This window comes from Helianthus annuus, chromosome 13 (genome assembly GCF_002127325.2).
Source record: "Helianthus annuus cultivar XRQ/B chromosome 13, HanXRQr2.0-SUNRISE, whole genome shotgun sequence".
NCBI classification, from domain to species: domain Eukaryota; kingdom Viridiplantae; phylum Streptophyta; class Magnoliopsida; order Asterales; family Asteraceae; genus Helianthus; species Helianthus annuus.
In genome coordinates, this window is record NC_035445.2 from 120,721,059 (window position 1) to 120,739,969 (window position 18,911).

An 18,911-nucleotide genomic window follows, 5' to 3' on the forward strand; every position below is an offset into this window, starting at 1 on the left:
TAAACATCGAACATACCTTCTCGTCGGTCGCACATCCGCAAGGGAATGGTCAAGTTGAAGCGGGCAACAAGAGCATCATCGATGGCATCAAAGCGAGGCTCGGTGAAAAAAGACGAGGGTGGGTCGATGAGCTACCAAGCATATTATGGGCCCATAGAACAATGCCCAAAACAAGCAATGGAGAAACACCTTTCAGCTTGGTCTATGGGTCCGAGGCTGTGATCCCAGCAGAAATCGGGCTTCCATCTCCGAGAATGCTCTCCATGAATCTGATCAATAACGAAGAAGAAAGGAGGATCGACCTGGACCTCCTAGAAGAACGGAGGGAGATGGCAGCAATCAATGAAGCCAAATACAAATCAAAGCTTGAAAAGTATTACAACTCCAGAGTCCGGATCTACACCTTCAACCCAGGCGACTATGTCTTAAGGGACAATAAAGCGTCCAACGCAGAAAAACCAGGGAAACTGGCTCCCAAATGGGAAGGCCCGTACATCATTGATGAGGTCCTCGGCAAGGGGGCATACAAGCTACGCACCGTGAACGACAAAGAGGTTCCACGAACCTGGAATGCCCAACAGTTACGAAAATGCTACATATAAACATGTAATCGTATAGGGCGAATCGCCGACACATTTACTTAATACAAGAAGTGTTTGGCTACCTTTCTTTCATGCAAATTTTTTGTCACAACTGCATTTATTACTTCGGGCGTACACGAAAACATCAATGGCTCGACCGTAGGAAACGTTGTAGACCTCCAAGGCTCGTCACAACCAAGTGCACAGCTGGGTCAGAAACACAACCAAAGCCTACAAAACGCCAAAAAACATAACTTCGTGCCCACATAAACACGAAAATATCGATAGCAAGGTAACTAAACATTGTAATGCTCCCAAGGCTGTGATCCCAGCTGAGCTCACACAATAACCTGCAACTCGATCACTTCGTATGTCATATACAAGCGCGCATACTTAAACGACAGAATAAAAACGTTGTAGTAACACAACATCACCTGTCAGCGCCATCATTCATTCGCGACACCTAATCAAAGTAATTAAACATGCACATATTATGACGATTTCAAAATTTGCATCACCATAATCAAAGTAACAACACATCTGTCAAATACATAACACCACAGGTAAGAAATTTCAAATTGTCTCAAAAACAACCATTACAAGCCCATTCAGGGCCATACATGGCACGCAGGCCGGAAACAACCCATCAAGCATGGCTGGAGCCAGCACCTCCAGCAGCATCATCGCCATCTTCGCCCAAGGCTTTCTTCAACAAAGCCACCCCATTCGCTTTGTGAGCCAACTTCCCAGAGGCCCGAACAACAGCTAAATCAAGCGTCGAGAACTCTTTTCGCTTCGCAGCGTAGGCAGCATCACAATCCTCTTTATATAGCTCGAAGTGAAAATCCTTCTCAGCAGACAAACGCGTGGAACTTACGACCAGAAAGAGAACCAGTGCAACAGGTCAGAAGACCCAGCATACAAGACACGCGTGATACTTATGCTGAAACAGAGAGCAACTTCGTCCAAACCTCCAATCTACAACGAAGGCCGATCCAAGCCCGTTTGGGCGCACGCAACATGAATACAGAATGGGAAGAGGAGGAAGACGATCCAACTTACAAGGCGGAATCCACAGTGTTCAGCAGACTTCCTCCAGAACACGAGGCATACAAACCGACCAAGCGCGCGGGGTACAACCCCAAAGCAGAGCATGATTACACCTTGAGCTATCGTCCTGAGGACATGGCTGAAAATTCAAAATTCATTCGAGAAATCGCATGCGCGGCCATCGACAAAACGAAATTACCACACAACGTGGGTAAATACAACGGGTTGACGGACCCAGACGATCACCTCCAGGTGTTCAAAGGTGCGGGAGCAACAGGCGGATGGAACTTACCAACATGGTGCCACCTGTTTGCTCAGACATTCGTTGGCGCGGCGCGCATTTGGTTCGACAACTTACCGGCTGGCAAAATCAAGTCATGGGTCGATTTCCGAGAGAAGTTCCTGGCACACTTCTCTCAGCAGCGAAGACAAGCCAGAGATCCGGGTGATTGTCTGAACATATGGAGAAAAGACTATGAAAGCGTAGAAGATTTCATTACAAGGTACAACAAAGAATGTCTAGAGATCGGAGACATACCAGAGAAAATGATGCGCGCACACTTCATGCGAGCGGTCAAGTGCGACGATCTGGTTAAAAGAATCAAAGGGTGAGATGGAGGACCCAAAGACTGGGAAACCTTCATTGAAGCGGCCAAAACCATTGCGCAGACAGACAGGCAACTGACCGGTGACGATCACCGTCAGCGCGGACATAACCATAACGATCGAAACAACAGGAGAGGCCGAAATCAACCCTGGAGGGCTCCTGGGAACAGAGAAAGAAGCCCCCCACGGGACGACGCACGCCATACGATCAATCAGATAGCCCATCGAAAAGAAGTAAAGCGCGAAAATAGAGAAAAGCAGTGGACCCCACTAACCAAAACACCTTCTGAAGTTTTAGCCACAGAGAACCATCAGTTCAAACCACCCTTGCAGATGCGCAACAAAAGGGGTCAAGACCCAAATCTCTTCTGTGAATTCCACAAAGATACGGGCCACTTGACCGACGATTGCTTTAGCTTAAAGCAAGAAATCGAAAGAGCTCTAAGAGAAGGAAAGCTCGGTCACTTAGTCAAAGGAGGAAAACGCGATTACCGCCAGATACAACGAAGAGATGAAGGTCCAGACAACAAGAAGCTTAGAAAGTTAGAAACTCATATGGTGCAAGGAGGTCCACGGCGACCAAGAAAAAACTACAACAAGCGCGCGCAGGATGATTCATGGCGCGAAAAGCAAGTGGTGTTCCCAGTTGTCAGGGGAGGTCCAAGAGAAAAGCGGCCAATAGTCATCCCAGGGGTGATCGGCCACTACCAAACAGATTACATCTTTATTGATCCCGGGAGCACCGCAGACATCATATATGAACAGTGCTTCAATCAATTCGACCAAGAGGATAAGGCGCGCCTAGAACCAGTCGATTACCCACTAACTGGTTTCTGCAACGAGGCCGTCTTTCCCCTAGGACAAATATCATTCCCAGTATTGCTTTCTGATGGGAGAAATTCAAGAACCGAAGAAGTCACATTCATGGTACTACCGGCACATTCAAGACATGACATCCTCCTAGGAAGAGAATCACAAGGAGATTTCAGCATGATCTGTTCCGCACCACATTCTGCCATAGGTTTTCCAACCGAAACGGGCATCGCCTTGATATACGCAAGCAAAGAAGTGCTAGCAACAGATGAAATCCGACCGGCAAAAGCAAGCAAGCCTGCACCGCGCATAGAGGCAGAAAAATGGGTATTGAATAGCGCGTACCCAGAACAAACAGTCACTCTGGGACCCGCAATGTCTGATCTAACGCGTGCGGCGCTAAAGAAATTACTGCATGACAACATGGACGTGTTCGCCTGGACACCGGCTGATATGGTTGGTGTTCCACGGCATATAGCAGAACACCGGCTAAATGTCTCAGAGGATGCAAAGCCAGTAGTGCATGCTAAACGACACCTGGGAGACATCAAACACGATGCAATGAAAGAACAAGTGTTAGAACTGCTAAACGCAGGAATCATTAGGGAAGTTCGGTACCAAACGTGGGTAGCAAGCCCAGTAATGGTAAAGAAACCGAATGGTAGTTGGAGAATGTGTGTCGACTACAAGGATCTGAACAAAGCATGTCCCCGTGACTGCTATGCTTTACCAGACATAGACGAGAAAATAGATTCTTTGGCAACGTTTCGGTGGAAATGTTTTCTGGATTGCTACAAAGGATACCACCAGGTCCAGATGGCTGTTCAAGACGAAGATAAAACCGCATTCCGCACGCCAACAGGGTTATACTGCTACACCAAGATGCCGTTCGGCTTAAAGAATGCAGGTGCTACGTATCAACGGTTGATGAACGAAACATTCAGTGACGCCATCGGTAAATACATAGAGGTATACATGGATGATCTGGTAATCATGAGCAAGGAGGAGAGCGCGATGCTGGCAAATATTCAGAAAACCTTCAACACGCTGCGCAGCGTGAGCATCAAACTGAATCCAGCAAAGTGCTCATTCGGAATGGAGGAAGGAAAGTTTTTGGGCTTCATAGTCACTAAAGATGGTTTTAAGCTGAACCCAGAAAAGGTCCAGGCCAAAGAGAGGATGCCTTCACCAGCAAACGTCAAAGACATGCAAAAGCTCGAAGGACGATTGGCAGCACTCAATCGGTTCCTAGCTAACCACGCAGCAAAATCCTTCCCATTCATCAAGACCTTGCGCAACTGCATGAAGAAAAACCAATTCCAATGGACTCCGGAAGCAGAAAATGCGTTCCGCGAGATGAAAGACTGTCTCATCAAGCTGCCAACTCTAACCGCACCAAACAAAGGAGAGCCTTTGGTCTTGTACCTCTCAGCTTCCGACAGGGCCGTCGGAGCCGTATTGCTGGTTGATCGACAAGGTGTCCAAACACCTGTGTATTATGTGTCCAGAACCTTAACCGACCCAGAAACCAGATACGCAATCATGGAAAAGCTTGTCCTTGCACTGATTCACGCGTCAAGAAGGCTGCGCCAATATTTCGCCAATCACGTCATCCACGTGTTAACAAATTACAATATTGGGAATATCCTAGCAAGGCCAGAAGTATCAGGAAGGTTGGCCAAATGGGCAATAGAGCTAGGGGGACACAACGTAGTCTTCAGACCACGACCGTCGATAAAAGGCCAAGTTTTAGCAGACTTCATGACGGAAGTCCTGGATGACAAAGACAGAGAGTGTAAGGCGATGGAGAAGGCTGAGAAAAAACAAACCGAAGAACCATGGCTGCTGTATACAGACGGTGCATCCAACGAAGATGGGGCAGGCGCGGGGCTACGGCTAGTAAGCCCTGACAAACACGAGTTCACTTACGCCATACGCCTAGACTTCAAGAGCACAAATAACGATGCCGAGTACGAAGCCTTTCTGGCCGGCCTGCGTTTGGCAATCAAAATGGGAGTCTGACACATCGAAGCACATGTGGACTCCATGTTAGTAGCAGGCCAAATCAATGGTCAATACGAAGCCAAAGGCGACATAATGGCACTCTATCTCAACCAAGCAAAGACGTTGCTGCAAACCTTCTATTCTTACAAGGTGCACCACATAAACCGCAGCGAAAACAAGCCGGCAGACGCCTTAAGCAAGCTTGCGTCAACAAGCTTCCAGCACCTAGCCAAAGACGTGCGCATAGAAGTTTTAAGCAACCCATCTGTTCCACTCAGAGAAGTCAGCGTCATCCAAACGGGAACCACGTCCTGGATGACACCCATAATCATGTACTTACAGTCCGGGATACTTCCAGAAAATAAAGCTGAGGCGCGGAAAATCCAGTATAAATCAGAACATTATCAGATGGCAGACGGGATATTGTACCGAAAGTCATATCTCGGCCCGTTGCTAAGATGTGTTGACGCCGACGACGCAAATTATCTGATCCGGGAAGTACATGAAGGCATCTGCGGTATCCACGCCGGGCCGCGCATGGTAGTGGCAAAAGTAATGAACGCCGGTTACTACTGGCCCGGAATGTACCTCGACGCCGTGAAGGAATTAAGGAAGTGCAGCGGTTGCCAACGGCATGCACCAAAAACCATGCGTCCAAAAAACGAATTGGTACCAGTAACAACCGCATGGCCCTTTCAGCAATGGGGCATAGACATGGTGGGCCCTTTCCCAGAAGCTCCGGGGGCAGTCAAGTTCATCATCGTCGCGGTCGATTACTTCACCAAGTGGGTGGAAGCAAAAGCACTTGCGTCAACCACATCGGCAGTCGTTAAACGATTCATCTGGGAACAAATCATATGCCGGTTCGGCCTGCCACTCCGAATCATCACAGACAATGGCACAAACTTTGCAGCAGATGATCTTGAACGATGGTTCAAGGAACTAAACATCGAACATACCTTCTCGTCGGTCGCACATCCGCAAGGGAATGGTCAAGTTGAAGCGGCCAACAAGAGCATCGTCGATGGCATCAAAGCGAGGCTCGGTGAAAAAAGACGAGGGTGGGTCGATGAGCTACCAAGCATATTATGGGCCCATAGAACAATGCCCAAAACAAGCAATGGAGAAACACCTTTCAGCTTGGTCTATGGGTCCGAGGCTGTGATCCCAGCAGAAATCGGGCTTCCATCTCCGAGAATGCTCTCCATGAATCTGATCAATAACGAAGAAGAAAGGAGGATCGACCTGGACCTCCTAGAAGAACGGAGGGAGATGGCAGCAATCAATGAAGCCAAATACAAATCAAAGCTTGAAAAGTATTACAACTCCAGAGTCCGGATCTACACCTTCAACCCAGGCGACTATGTCTTAAGGGACAATAAAGCGTCCAACGCAGAAAAACCAGGGAAACTGGCTCCCAAATGGGAAGGCCCGTACATCATTGATGAGGTCCTCGGCAAGGGGGCATACAAGCTACGCACCGTGAACGACAAAGAGGTTCCACGAACCTGGAATGCCCAACAGTTACGAAAATGCTACATATAAACATGTAATCGTATAGGGCGAATCGCCGACACATTTACTTAATACAAGAAGTGTTTGGCTACCTTTCTTTCATGCAAATTTTTTGTCACAACTGCATTTATTACTTCGGGCGTACACGAAAACATCAATGGCTCGACCGTAGGAAACGTTGTAGACCTCCAAGGCTCGTCACAACCAAGTGCACAGCTGGGTCAGAAACACAACCAAAGCCTACAAAACGCCAAAAAACATAACTTCGTGCCCACATAAACACGAAAATATCGATAGCAAGGTAACTAAACATTGTAATGCTCCCAAGGCTGTGATCCCAGCTGAGCTCACACAATAACCTGCAACTCGATCACTTCGTATGTCATATACAAGCGCGCATACTTAAACGACAGAATAAAAACGTTGTAGTAACACAACATCACCTGTCAGCGCCATCATTCATTCGCGACACCTAATCAAAGTAATTAAACATGCACATATTATGACGATTTCAAAATTTGCATCACCATAATCAAAGTAACAACACATCTGTCAAATACATAACACCACAGGTAAGAAATTTCAAATTGTCTCAAAAACAACCATTACAAGCCCATTCAGGGCCATACATGGCACGCAGGCCGGAAACAACCCATCAAGCATGGCTGGAGCCAGCACCTCCAGCAGCATCATCGCCATCTTCGCCCAAGGCTTTCTTCAACAAAGCCACCCCATACGCTTTGTGAGCCAACTTCCCAGAGGCCCGAACAACAGCTAAATCAAGCGTCGAGAACTCTTTTCGCTTCGCAACGTAGGCAGCATCACAATCCTCTTTATATAGCTCGAAGTGAAAATCCTTCTCATTGTTCGCCGCCGCAAGTTTGCCTTCAGCATACCCAAACTTGCGTCCACTATTATACCCTGCCCTACCCAATTCAAACATATAGCGCGCAAGTTCATCAGAGTGCAAAATACGATCAGCAAGCTGCACAAGAACAAAATCGAATAAGAACAAGAATATACAAAGGCAAAAACGAAATGAGAAAACCAAAAACATTACCAAAGGAACGCCGCGGGAAAGCAACCACCTACTATCAGCTGAGGCCTCCTCAGCAAGAAGCTCAGAAGCACGACACTCAGCCGCCTTCTCATCAAGAAGGCGCTGAACAGTTTCACACTCCGCAGCCTTCTCCTGCGCAAGAAGCTCCAGCTTATCGATCCGCGCAACGTATTCTTTTTCTTTCTTCTCCGCAGCAAGACGCGCCTGATGAGCCTCGTCAGCAAGGGCCGTCTTCTCACCAGACAGCCGCACAATAGCATCACGCTGCGACTGCATCTCCGCGTTCGTACGAGCACATGCCGATTCCCAATCCTTTTGTTTTTGCTCATTCAATTGTTTCTGCTCTTCAAGCTTCCGCTCAGCCTCAGCAACCCGCCATTGCAAACCTTTTTGCTCTGCGTTAAATTTTTCTCTCTCTTCAGAAAACGCCTTCTTAGCCTCCTCAAACGCCAGAGTTTCTTCTCCCATAGATCGCCATTCGCGAAGAATCTCCTGAGAAGTGGCAAAGAAGTTAACCCCAGCCGTAACATGATCATCCATAAGGGCAAAGCGGCTGCGGTTTTTCTGAAACATTCTCTCGGCAGGAGGAAGGGACAAAGAGAAAAACTCATGACAATTCTGCAAGTCCGTCATTCGAGAACCCTGAGTAAGGCTCCAGCGAGGGACATGAGGCATATCATCACAAGCCGGATTGCCCCATGAATCATCAGGAACACGTTCAAAATGCGAGTCCCGCACAAAGCCAGAAGTGGCTCCACCTTCAACGGGAGGGCGTTTTGTGTAAATGGTTTGTTGCGGAGTAGTCTCACTAGACTCCATCTCCACTTCAACACCTTTACCCTTATCGCCTCCAGCAACATCACCTCCGGCACCGTGGCCTCCACCAGCATCACCACCAACATCACCTCCAGCAGCGTCACCTCCCTCAAATATACCTTCACCGAACCCTTCACCGCCCCTCACAGTTACATCAACACCATCTCGAGGAGGGGTCAAGCCAACAGTCCTCGAAGGAGGAGAGGTAGGTGGAGTAATCTGAGAAATATCCACCAACCGCGGTTTCTTGCTAGTCTTAGATTCTGCATTAAGACAACAATTAAAAGAGCAATCCAAGGAAAAATACGACAAACGTACAATGAAGAAAAACTTACCAGGAAGAGGAGCAGAGGCAGCATATATCTCCTCCAACAAATTCCCACGACCTCCACTAAACACGCCCAAATCAATCTCGGACTCTGAGGGCGCTGGGGGGACCTCTTTTTGAAGCTTTGCCTTCTTGGTAGCAAAAACAGCAGCAGCCTGCTCATCAAGGCGACGTTTGTGATCATCGAGAGCTTTCTTCTTCATATGCTCAGTCAAAGTGGCCTTATCGTCAGGATCCGACCCCTGACGCACCTCCCCAGGGCCTAGGCCAGACAACGTATCAGACACTACCACATAATCTAGATAAGGAAGAGTAGAAGGTTGCTTACGAGAAGATCCAGCAGCTCCGCCCTCCTTCTTCTCTTCCCTCTTTCTAGATCTATCAGTGTGTGCTTTCTTCCTCGTCTCCAACTGGGCAGACGGATCAACAGACGCCTCCGCATCGTCGTCATCCTCAGCAAACCCATGTACCGGCTCAGCAACACCACCAGGCGCGGTACCTGCACGCGCGGAATGAGATATTAGACCTTCAACATCCCGGTCAGAACTTCCACTAGAAAGGATGACGACTTCCTCTCGACCAGAGTCGACAAAGTCATCCCCATCATCCTCACCAAGAACTTCATTCGCGTATCTGCTCAAACTAGCGTCAGTAGGATGCAGAAAACGATCCCGTATTTGCTCCAACCACGTTGGATTCCCATCAGCCTGGATAGCTTCAACCATGGCACCCGCTGATTTAGGGTCCAAGGCATTCAACAAACTATAACCAACTGCAAAACGGAAACAAAAATAAGGACACATAGTAAGCATAAAGGGAAATAATCAAGTGATGAGACATGAAAGAACAATACATTTGCCCTTATGGCTATACGCGGGCTGACCCAGCGGATGTTTAGGAACCCACAGCAAACTCATCCCTGCACCAACCAAAGCCATCTCATCCAGTTGAGAAACAGCCATCGGCTTCGCAGTTATCTTCTTAAACCAGTCTTGATCACCATAGTTGGGAAGAACATCCACCTTAGGGATCCCTTGACTCACTTGCCGATATGACATATCCGCCGGAATCACACCTCGGCGGATATAAAAAAAACTTCTGCTTCCAATCATGAATGCCCTTTATCGGAACAGAACACACCTGAGCAACTCCCATCCTAGCCTGAAAAGAGTAAAACCCACTAGTATACGAAACGCTGTAGATAGCGTTGAACATCTCAAACGTGGGCTCAACACGGTAAGACCTGCAGACAAACTCGAAATGGGTAATCCGAGGGAGCCCAATCGCGTTTATCTGAGAAATATGGAGCCCATAACCCCTCAAAACAGCAACAGTGAACTTTGTAATCGGCAACCTAAAATTGCCTTCCCGGAAAAAAGCAGCATACAACGTGATAAAACCCGGAGGGGCATCCAATGCAGTGGATCCAGAGGGAGGATAACGAGCTCCCCACTCAGGACGAAAGTTATGTCCCCTCACAAGCATCTGAAATTCCTCCTCCTTCCAGTTAATCACAGCCTGGTCTGGACCAGGAGGAGCCCTACCTCTATGCTTCCTTTTCTTCTGAGTTGGATTCTTATCAGCCATGATAAGGGTCAAGAAGAAGATGATTTGAGAATGTGAAAGATAGAACAAACAAGAAGAAGATAGAGAGAAATCGCACTTAGAATTCGAAAGTGAGGGAAGAAAGAGATAATCGCCCCATATTTATACCCATCGCATTTAATGCGATGGGTAGTGGAACGTCAGGGAACAGAAAAAGCGCCCAATAGATGACTGACACGTCACAGGAGAGAGAAGACGTCGGCTCGTTTTTCGGGAAGCATGGGCGACAGGGTCTGCTGATGTGACAGAAAGTCACTGCAAAAGCAACTGTTCGCCTCCGAAAAGACAGGGACGTCAGACGGTCACACCAAACACTTCCCCATAACCACCAAACTTCCAACAGAAGGAAGCACAAGAGAGCCAAAACCCATGCGGCATGCGTCCATTTGGCTCACTTTTTCAAGAGAGTCAAAACCCATGCGACATGCGTCCATTTGGTTCATTTTTTTCAAAAGGCCAAAACCCATGCGGCATGCGTCCATTTGGCACACTTTTTCAACAGAGTCAAAACCCATGCGGCATGCGTCCATTTGGCTCATTTTTTCAAAAGGCCAAAACCCATGCGGCATGCGTCCATTTGGCTCACTTTTTTAAGACAGTCAGAACCCATGCGGCATGCGTCCATTTGGCTCATTTTTTCAAAAGGCCAAAACCCATGCGGCATGCGTCCATTTGGCTCACTTTTTTAAGACAGTCAGAACCCATGCGGCATGCGTCCATTTGGCTCATTATTTTCAAAGGGCCAAAACCCATGCGGCATGCGTCCATTCGGCTCACTTTTTCAGAGAGCCAATAACCACACGGCACGCGTCCACTTGGCTCACTTTATATTCACCAACTTCAACGCGATGCATAGAAATCACAACTCTCATAAGTCCAGAATCCCTCCTAGACGATCAACTCAACTAGAAGGCACACTGGACTGGGGGGACTTGAAGAGGTATGGTCTCAATTCCCTGCCTACATGGCAGGGACCACACCACTTTTTGTGCACACAAGGCATCCATGTCACCAGAACCTTCTAGAAGCTTCCAGAAGACACCTAGGCGGTTCACGGCTGGCACCAAAGATGCTTTGCCCAACATAAAGGACAACACGTGTCACCATTGACAGAAGGCCACATAGGCCTGCGGCAATCCAGGGAGCAAGGCTGACGCGACCAGTACGAGGTACCCAGCACAAGCGAATACAAGGACGCCACGTGTACCACTACACCCTTCGCGACAGAGCAGACCAAGAGGATATTCCCCTTGGTCGGACAGCTGGCGCGCACCCACAGCTGGCACAGCTGCTTCCTCCTTCTTCACCCTCCGGCTATAAATAGGACCCTTCATCATTCAGGTTCAGGATCTTGGCTCCCTTTACTCACTCTATACACACACTGTTTTAGTCATCTCAGAGCAGTACTTATTTTCACGCCGGAGCCTGGTTAAGAGGGAAAATCCCCTTCCCCCCCTCTTAACGAGACTAACGGTGTTTACTGTTTTGCAGATCTCAGGCCACCGATACGAGCGAGAGAAGAGGTTGAACCCCATAAGTGAAACGACCCTCTTGGTTATCCTTGTGTTAACCATTGTTTCAACAGTCACGCAGGATTTACGTGAGTGCCCTTCCCCGAGGACAGTGGTACGCGTGGGGTTTACGTAGGATTTACGTAAGTGTCCTTCCGACCCGGAAGACAGTAGTAGGTATTAGGTTACGTAGGATTTACGTAAGTGTCCTCCCGACCCGGGAGACAATGGTAGATACTAGTTTACGTAGGTTTTACGTAAGTGTCCTGACTATCCTGAGGACGATGGTCTATAGTCTAGTGATTGCGTAAGTACGAGTAATCATCCAGATCAAACATTCCAACCCAATTCCCAACCCGGGAATCCCATGCCTTGGCTGTGTGAACTCACCTTGGTTTGCTCGGCAGATACACAATAAAAGGTTCTTGAACTAAAATGGTCAACCTCGTCCTAACAGGGTTACCACACGAGTCAGGTTTTGACTAAGGTAATACACGTATGCATCACATAAGTTAACACGTTACTATCACGTATAAATCATGGCAACATTTGACAGTTAAGCAATACATACAACTTGTACGGTTTAAACAAGTAAGCCCAAAACTATCCGGCCCAACATGTTGTGCGATCCACAACATGTTGTGCGATCCCCATAAAGCCCGGTCCAAATAATTATAGCGATTCGATAACACATCGGCCCAATAATAAAAAAAATAGTCCAGAATCTTAATCGGCCCAAACAGACAAGTAACCATTTAACGTATACGGCCCAAATAACGAAACAGTCAACTTGTGCGATTAGTGTGAGCTTGTGCGTTGGGAGACCCTTGTGCGATCAGGGCCTCTTGTGCGACTGGGGATTATGTTGTGCGATTGGATTGGGTTGTACGATCCAATCCATCTTGGGCGCGTGGAACCTTGGGCGGTCCAGCCCAACACAACACAGTTTAACAGGCCCAAACAAACAGACCTTGTGCGATCCAGGAACCTTGTACGAGTGGGCTCCCTTGTGCGATCGGCCAGTCTTGTGTGATTGATCCAGTTGTGCGATTAGTTAACAACTTCCATAAATCAAGCAATCAGTTACATTAGCCAATCAATTACCAAGTTTAACATTCTATCAATTAACATAATCCCCCAAAACTGTTAACCACCCTATCGATCTAACAGGGCAAATTCAACACCAAATCACATGAACCCTAATCTATCATAATATGAACAACATCTTAACAACACATAAACATTCTAACATGGATCTCAATTACCAAACTACATCCGATTATGACAATACGTAACAGCCGATTACATCTTTTCCACACTAATCATGATGCAAATAACATAATCAATCATAGTAACAATCATAGCAACCATACATGTGAGCCGATTAACAACCACTATTAACTATTATCATAAGCAACATGTTAACAAGAATCCTCGGGTAAACAAACATCTACGGTAACATCAACATACAAACAATCCGATTATCATTTAACAAGCAACTTAATATCAAACACTAACCGGTTAAGGGAAATAATCCGAATCAAGGAAAGCTTCGAAAGGCAGATGCGGTTGCCGTCGGGTTCAAGCAAAACGAGAGAGAGAGAGGTAGCGACTAGGGTTCTTGTGTGTGTTTTCTTGTGTTTGCTAGTTGTGAGAAACAAACCCACCACTTGGGTGTTTGTACGAATAAAAGGGGTGGGCCGGCCCTTGCTTGGGCTGCCCTTGGGCCGTGTGCGAGTGAGGTAGCCCAACATGAGCTTGTGCGATTGTTGTGTGTATGTGTTGTGCGGTTCGAGTCAAAAACATACATACATATAATATACACAATGCACGTAACACATCATTCATTAAATCATATAATTTAGTTCTCATAAGCACGTAACGTTACATCATAGTAAGTCTAAAGTTCGAGTTGTCACATTATCCCCAACTAAATAGAAATTTCGTCCCGAACTTTGGTATGCACTCACTGAGGAAGCTAGGTAAGTTCAATCGTTCACTGGTTTTCCTGGGGTGTCACATCCTCCCCCCGTTGATCTGGAATTTCGTCCCGAAATTCCGAAGTAGTAGCTTCAGCCTCAGTAGTGGTTGCATCGGTTCCGAATAACTGGGGGTACTTTTCTGTCATCCTGTCTTCGCGTTCCCAGGTGTACTCTGGGCCACGTTTGGAGTTCCAACGTACTCGAACAAGAGGGATTCTCTTGTTTTTGAGGACCTTTACATCCCGGTCCGTGATTTCAACTGGTTCCTTGACGAACTGCAACCGCTCGTCGATAGTGAGTTCTTTGAAAGGAATGATGAGGGTTTCATCTGATAGGCACTTCTTTAGGTTCGACACATGAAAGACATTGTGAACTGCCCCGAGTTCAGCTGGTAGGTTCAACTTGTAGGCTACTTTGCCAATCTTTTCTATGATTTCGAATGGTCCGACGTACCGCGGATTTAGCTTGCCCCGTTTGCCAAAACGAACCACACCCTTCCAGGGTGAGACTTTAAGTAAAACCCGGTCCCCGACCTGAAATTCCAAAGGCTTTCTACGCTTATCCGCGTAGGCTTTCTGACGGTCGCGTGCTGCCGCCATGCGTTGTCGTATTAGTGCAATCTTTTCTGTGGCGTCCACTACAATCTCTGGACCCGTAATCTGACTATCCCCCACCTCTGCCCAACAGAGAGGTGACCGGCATTTACGTCCGTACAATGCCTCGAATGGAGCGGCTTGAATGCTGGTGTGATAACTATTATTATACGAGAACTCCACCAAAGGGAGGTGCTTTTCCCAGCCGTTGCCGAAATCAATAACGCATGCCCTAAGCATGTCTTCAAGTGTTTGAATCGTTCGCTCAGACTGGCCATCCGTCTGAGGATGATATGCTGTGCTCATGTCTAACCGTGAGCCGAAGGATTTGTGCATCGCTTGCCAAAGTTCTGACGTGAAACATGCATCGCGATCCGAAATGATGGAGATGGGCACCCCGTGCCTCGAAACAACTTCTTTAAGATAAACGTCTGCGAGAGTGGAGAACTTATCCGTTTCCTTTATAGGTAGGAAGTGTGCAGACTTGGTGAGTCGATCCACGATTACCCATATCGTATCGTTCCCACGCTGGGATCTGGGTAGGCCTGTAACAAAATCCATGGAAATTTCTTCCCATTTCCATTGAGGTATCTTAGGCTGCTGAAGTAGGCCAGCTGGTTTCTGATATTCAACCTTGACTCTCGCACAGGTCAAGCATTTTCCAACGTACGTAGCGATGTGGGCCTTCATGCTAGGCCACCAATAAGTAGTTCTGATGTCGTGGTACATTTTATCCGACCCTGGATGTACCGAGTAGCGAGACTTGTGAGCTTCATCCATTACAAGTTCGCGTAGACCGCCATAAAGTGGGACCCAAATACGCCCCGTTACATGGTAGGCGCCGTCTGCCTTCTGTTCTAATCGTTGCCTTGAGCCGCGTAGGGCTTCAGCTTTGACATTTTCGGGCTTCAATGCTTCTACCTGAGCATCTCGTATCTGTGCTGGAAGGCTAGACTGAATCGTAAGCTGTAGCGCTCGCACGCGCCGAGGTAAAGTGTCTTTCCGACTGAGGGCGTCAGCCACAACATTGGCCTTGCCTGGATGGTACTTGATAGCGCATTCGTAATCGTTTAGTAATTCGACCCATCGCCGTTGACGCATATTCAAATCCTTCTGCTTAAGAATATGCTCGAGACTCCTGTGATCGGTGTAAATCGTGCACCTGGTACCATACAGGTAGTGTCGCCATATCTTAAGCGCGAAAACAACAGCTCCCAGCTCTAAATCGTGCGTCGTGTAGTTCCGTTCATGAATCTTAAGTTGGCGTGAAGCGTAAGCAATAACCTTGTCGCGCTGCATTAACACACATCCAAGTCCCCGAATGGATGCATCACAATAAACCACGAAGTCATCTGTGCCCTCTGGCAAGGAGAGGATAGGTGCACTGCAAAGTCTATCCTTTAGGTGTTGAAAAGCAGTCTCCTGGGGTTCTCCCCAGCGATAGGTGACACCCTTCTGTGTCAGTAGCGTAAGTGGTTGCGCGATCTTGGAGAAGTCTTTGATAAACCGTCTGTAGTAACCCGCCAAGCCCAAGAATTGGCGTATTTCCGTTGGCGTACGTGGTGCAGGCCAGTTTCTGATCGAATCTACCTTGGATGGATCGACATGGATCCCATCCTTGTTCACTACGTGGCCTAGAAAGTGGACTTCGCGAAGCCAGAAGTCGCATTTCGAAAGCTTAGCGTACAGCTGTTCCTTCCGTAGGAGTTCCAAAATAAGGCGTAGATGTTGCTCGTGCTCCTCCTGACTCTTGGAGTAGATCAGAATGTCGTCGATGAAGACAATGACGAACTTGTCAAGATAGGGTTTGCACACCCTGTTCATAAGATCCATAAATACGGCAGGCGCGTTCGTTAACCCGAACGGCATGACAAGAAACTCGTAGTGACCGTAGCGAGTTCTGAATGCGGTCTTGGAGACGTCCTCATCCCGGACTCTCAGCTGATGATAACCAGACCTCAAGTCTATCTTCGAATAGTAACACGACCCTTGCAACTGGTCGAATAAATCATCTATGCGTGGAAGAGGATAACGGTTCTTCACCGTCACCTTGTTCAGTTCCCTGTAGTCTATGCACATTCTGAACGTACCGTCTTTCTTCTTCACGAAAAGTACTGGAGCTCCCCAAGGCGAAGAGCTTGGACGAATGAAGCCCTTTTCCAAGAGCTCTTGTAGCTGCTTTGACAGTTCCTCCAATTCTGATGGAGCTAGACGATATGGTGCGGGAGCTATGGGTGCTGCTCCTGGAGCGAGCTCGATCTGAAATTCGACCTGACGGTGAGGCGGTAAGCCAGGTAAGTCTTCAGGAAACACCTGAGGGTAGTCGCGTACTACTGGAATATCCTCCAGTTTCTTTTCCCCTACTGATGCGTCTGTAACGAGTGCCAGAATGGCAGTGTGCCCCTTTCGTAAGCATTTCTGAGCCTTCAAGAAAGAGATGATGCCAACCACAGCACCACTCTTGTCGCCTTGAACTTCAAGAGGTTCTTGACCAGAACGTGGAATACGAATGATCTTCTCACTGCATAAGATGTCTGCCTGATGTTGGGATAACCAATCCATCCCAATAACGGTATCAAAACTTCCCAAGACTATGGGAATAAGGTCGATAGAAAAAGCTTGACCAGCTAGGATAAGATTACAACCCTGAACTACGTGCGTGGCTTCTAGACTTTTACCGTTAGCTAACTCTACTACATGTTTGGTGAGTAAAAGTGTTGGTGCACGTTTTAGCAGTTTACTGGCTTTCACAAAAATATAACTTGTATCCGCACCCGAGTCAAACAAAACAGTAACGTAAATATTATCGAGGAGAAACTTACCCATAACTACATTGGGATCGTTCATTGCGTCTCCTCGTCCTAGCACGAAAGCGCGTCCCCTAGCCTCGTTGCCATTGTTGTTGTTACCCCCGTTGTTGTTCCCGTTGCCCTGGTTATTGTTGTTGCGATTCTGATTCTGGTTCAGTTGAGGACAGTCGCGTTTGAAATGACCTTCAGCCCCACACTGGAAACATCCCCGGTTTCCACGCTGTGGCTGCTGCTGCTGTTGTGGGTTCTGTGGAGCTGCTTGTTGTGGTTGCTGGTTCTGATTTGCAGGCCGTGGGCTCCTACAGTCTTTGGCCTCGTGACCCATCTTGAGACATCTTTGACAACGACCCTTGTTGCACTGGCCGCTGTGATGTCTGTTGCAGTTGTGACACTTGGGGTAAAACCCTTGATACCTTCTCTGTCTATGACCACCAGAGGATTGCTGACCAGGACTCTGGTAGTGGTCAGTCTTCTGTTGCTGAGCTTGAGATTGAACGGATGCTGAACCCTTGCTTGAATCCCCATCCCACTTTCTTTTGTTGTCACTGGGTGTAGTGGGAGTAGCAGCTGATGTGGTAGCACTAATGCGTTTGGGCAACTTGTTCTGATCCACCGCCTGATCCGTGAGGCGATGAGCAAGACGCTGGATGTCTTGGATGTTATCGAGGTTAGCCGACGTAACGTGGCTCTGAATTTCTGAGGCTAGACCCTTGATGTACAACTCGATGCGTTTGATCGGAGGGTCTACCATGGTAGGACACAAAATCTCCAGTTCGTTCGATCGTTTCGTGTATGCTTCTATCTCTGACCCCGTCATCTTCAAGTGATAAAACTCATTTTCCAGCTTGTGAATGTCGTCACGCGTGCAGTACTCACGCTTGATGAGTTCCTTGAAATCGTTCCAGGGTGTGGCGTTAGCAGCTGCCAACCCTAAGATCTGAACTTGGGCGTTCCACCAAGTTAGTGCTATTCCTTCTAGCGTGCCAGTGGCGTATTTCACCCTGCGAGCCTCAGGGCATTCGCACATCTCGAATACCGACTCGAGCTTTTCAAACCAGTGGAGGAGTCCCACTGCCCCCTCTGTGCCGCTGAAGGTGCTTGGACGACAGTCCATGAAGTTCTTAAAGGTGCAAACTTGCTGCGCTGGTTGACCTATTGTGTACGAATAGGGCAAAGTTTAAATACAAGGGCTAGTTTAGGAGTGTAGGATCTAAAGATCCTAGCGTAAGTTATGACTACAGGATATGCTACCTGCTTGAGCAGCTGCAAGTGCCGCAGCAACTTGAGCTTGAACGAGAGCCTCTAGCTGGGCTTGAGTCATGTTAATTCGTCCAGACATGATCTTCATAGTAAAAGTAACGTAAGTGAGAGTGGTTCGCGAGTAGGGCGATGACAGAAAAGTGTAAGCACATAGGTATTCTCATGTAATAGCATCATGTGTATCGTAATGCGAGCAAAGTTCTAAGCAGTTCTAGCAAACAGGCAATAAACATAAACCTTATTACCTAGGATGTCGAGTCTTGCACGTGGAGCGAAGCGTCGTTGTGGATCGTTAAGAGCACTGTTCTGGTTATAGTCTGGTTTTAATAAAAACGTTTTCCCATATTAAAACCAAGTTCTCTATAACCAATGGCTCT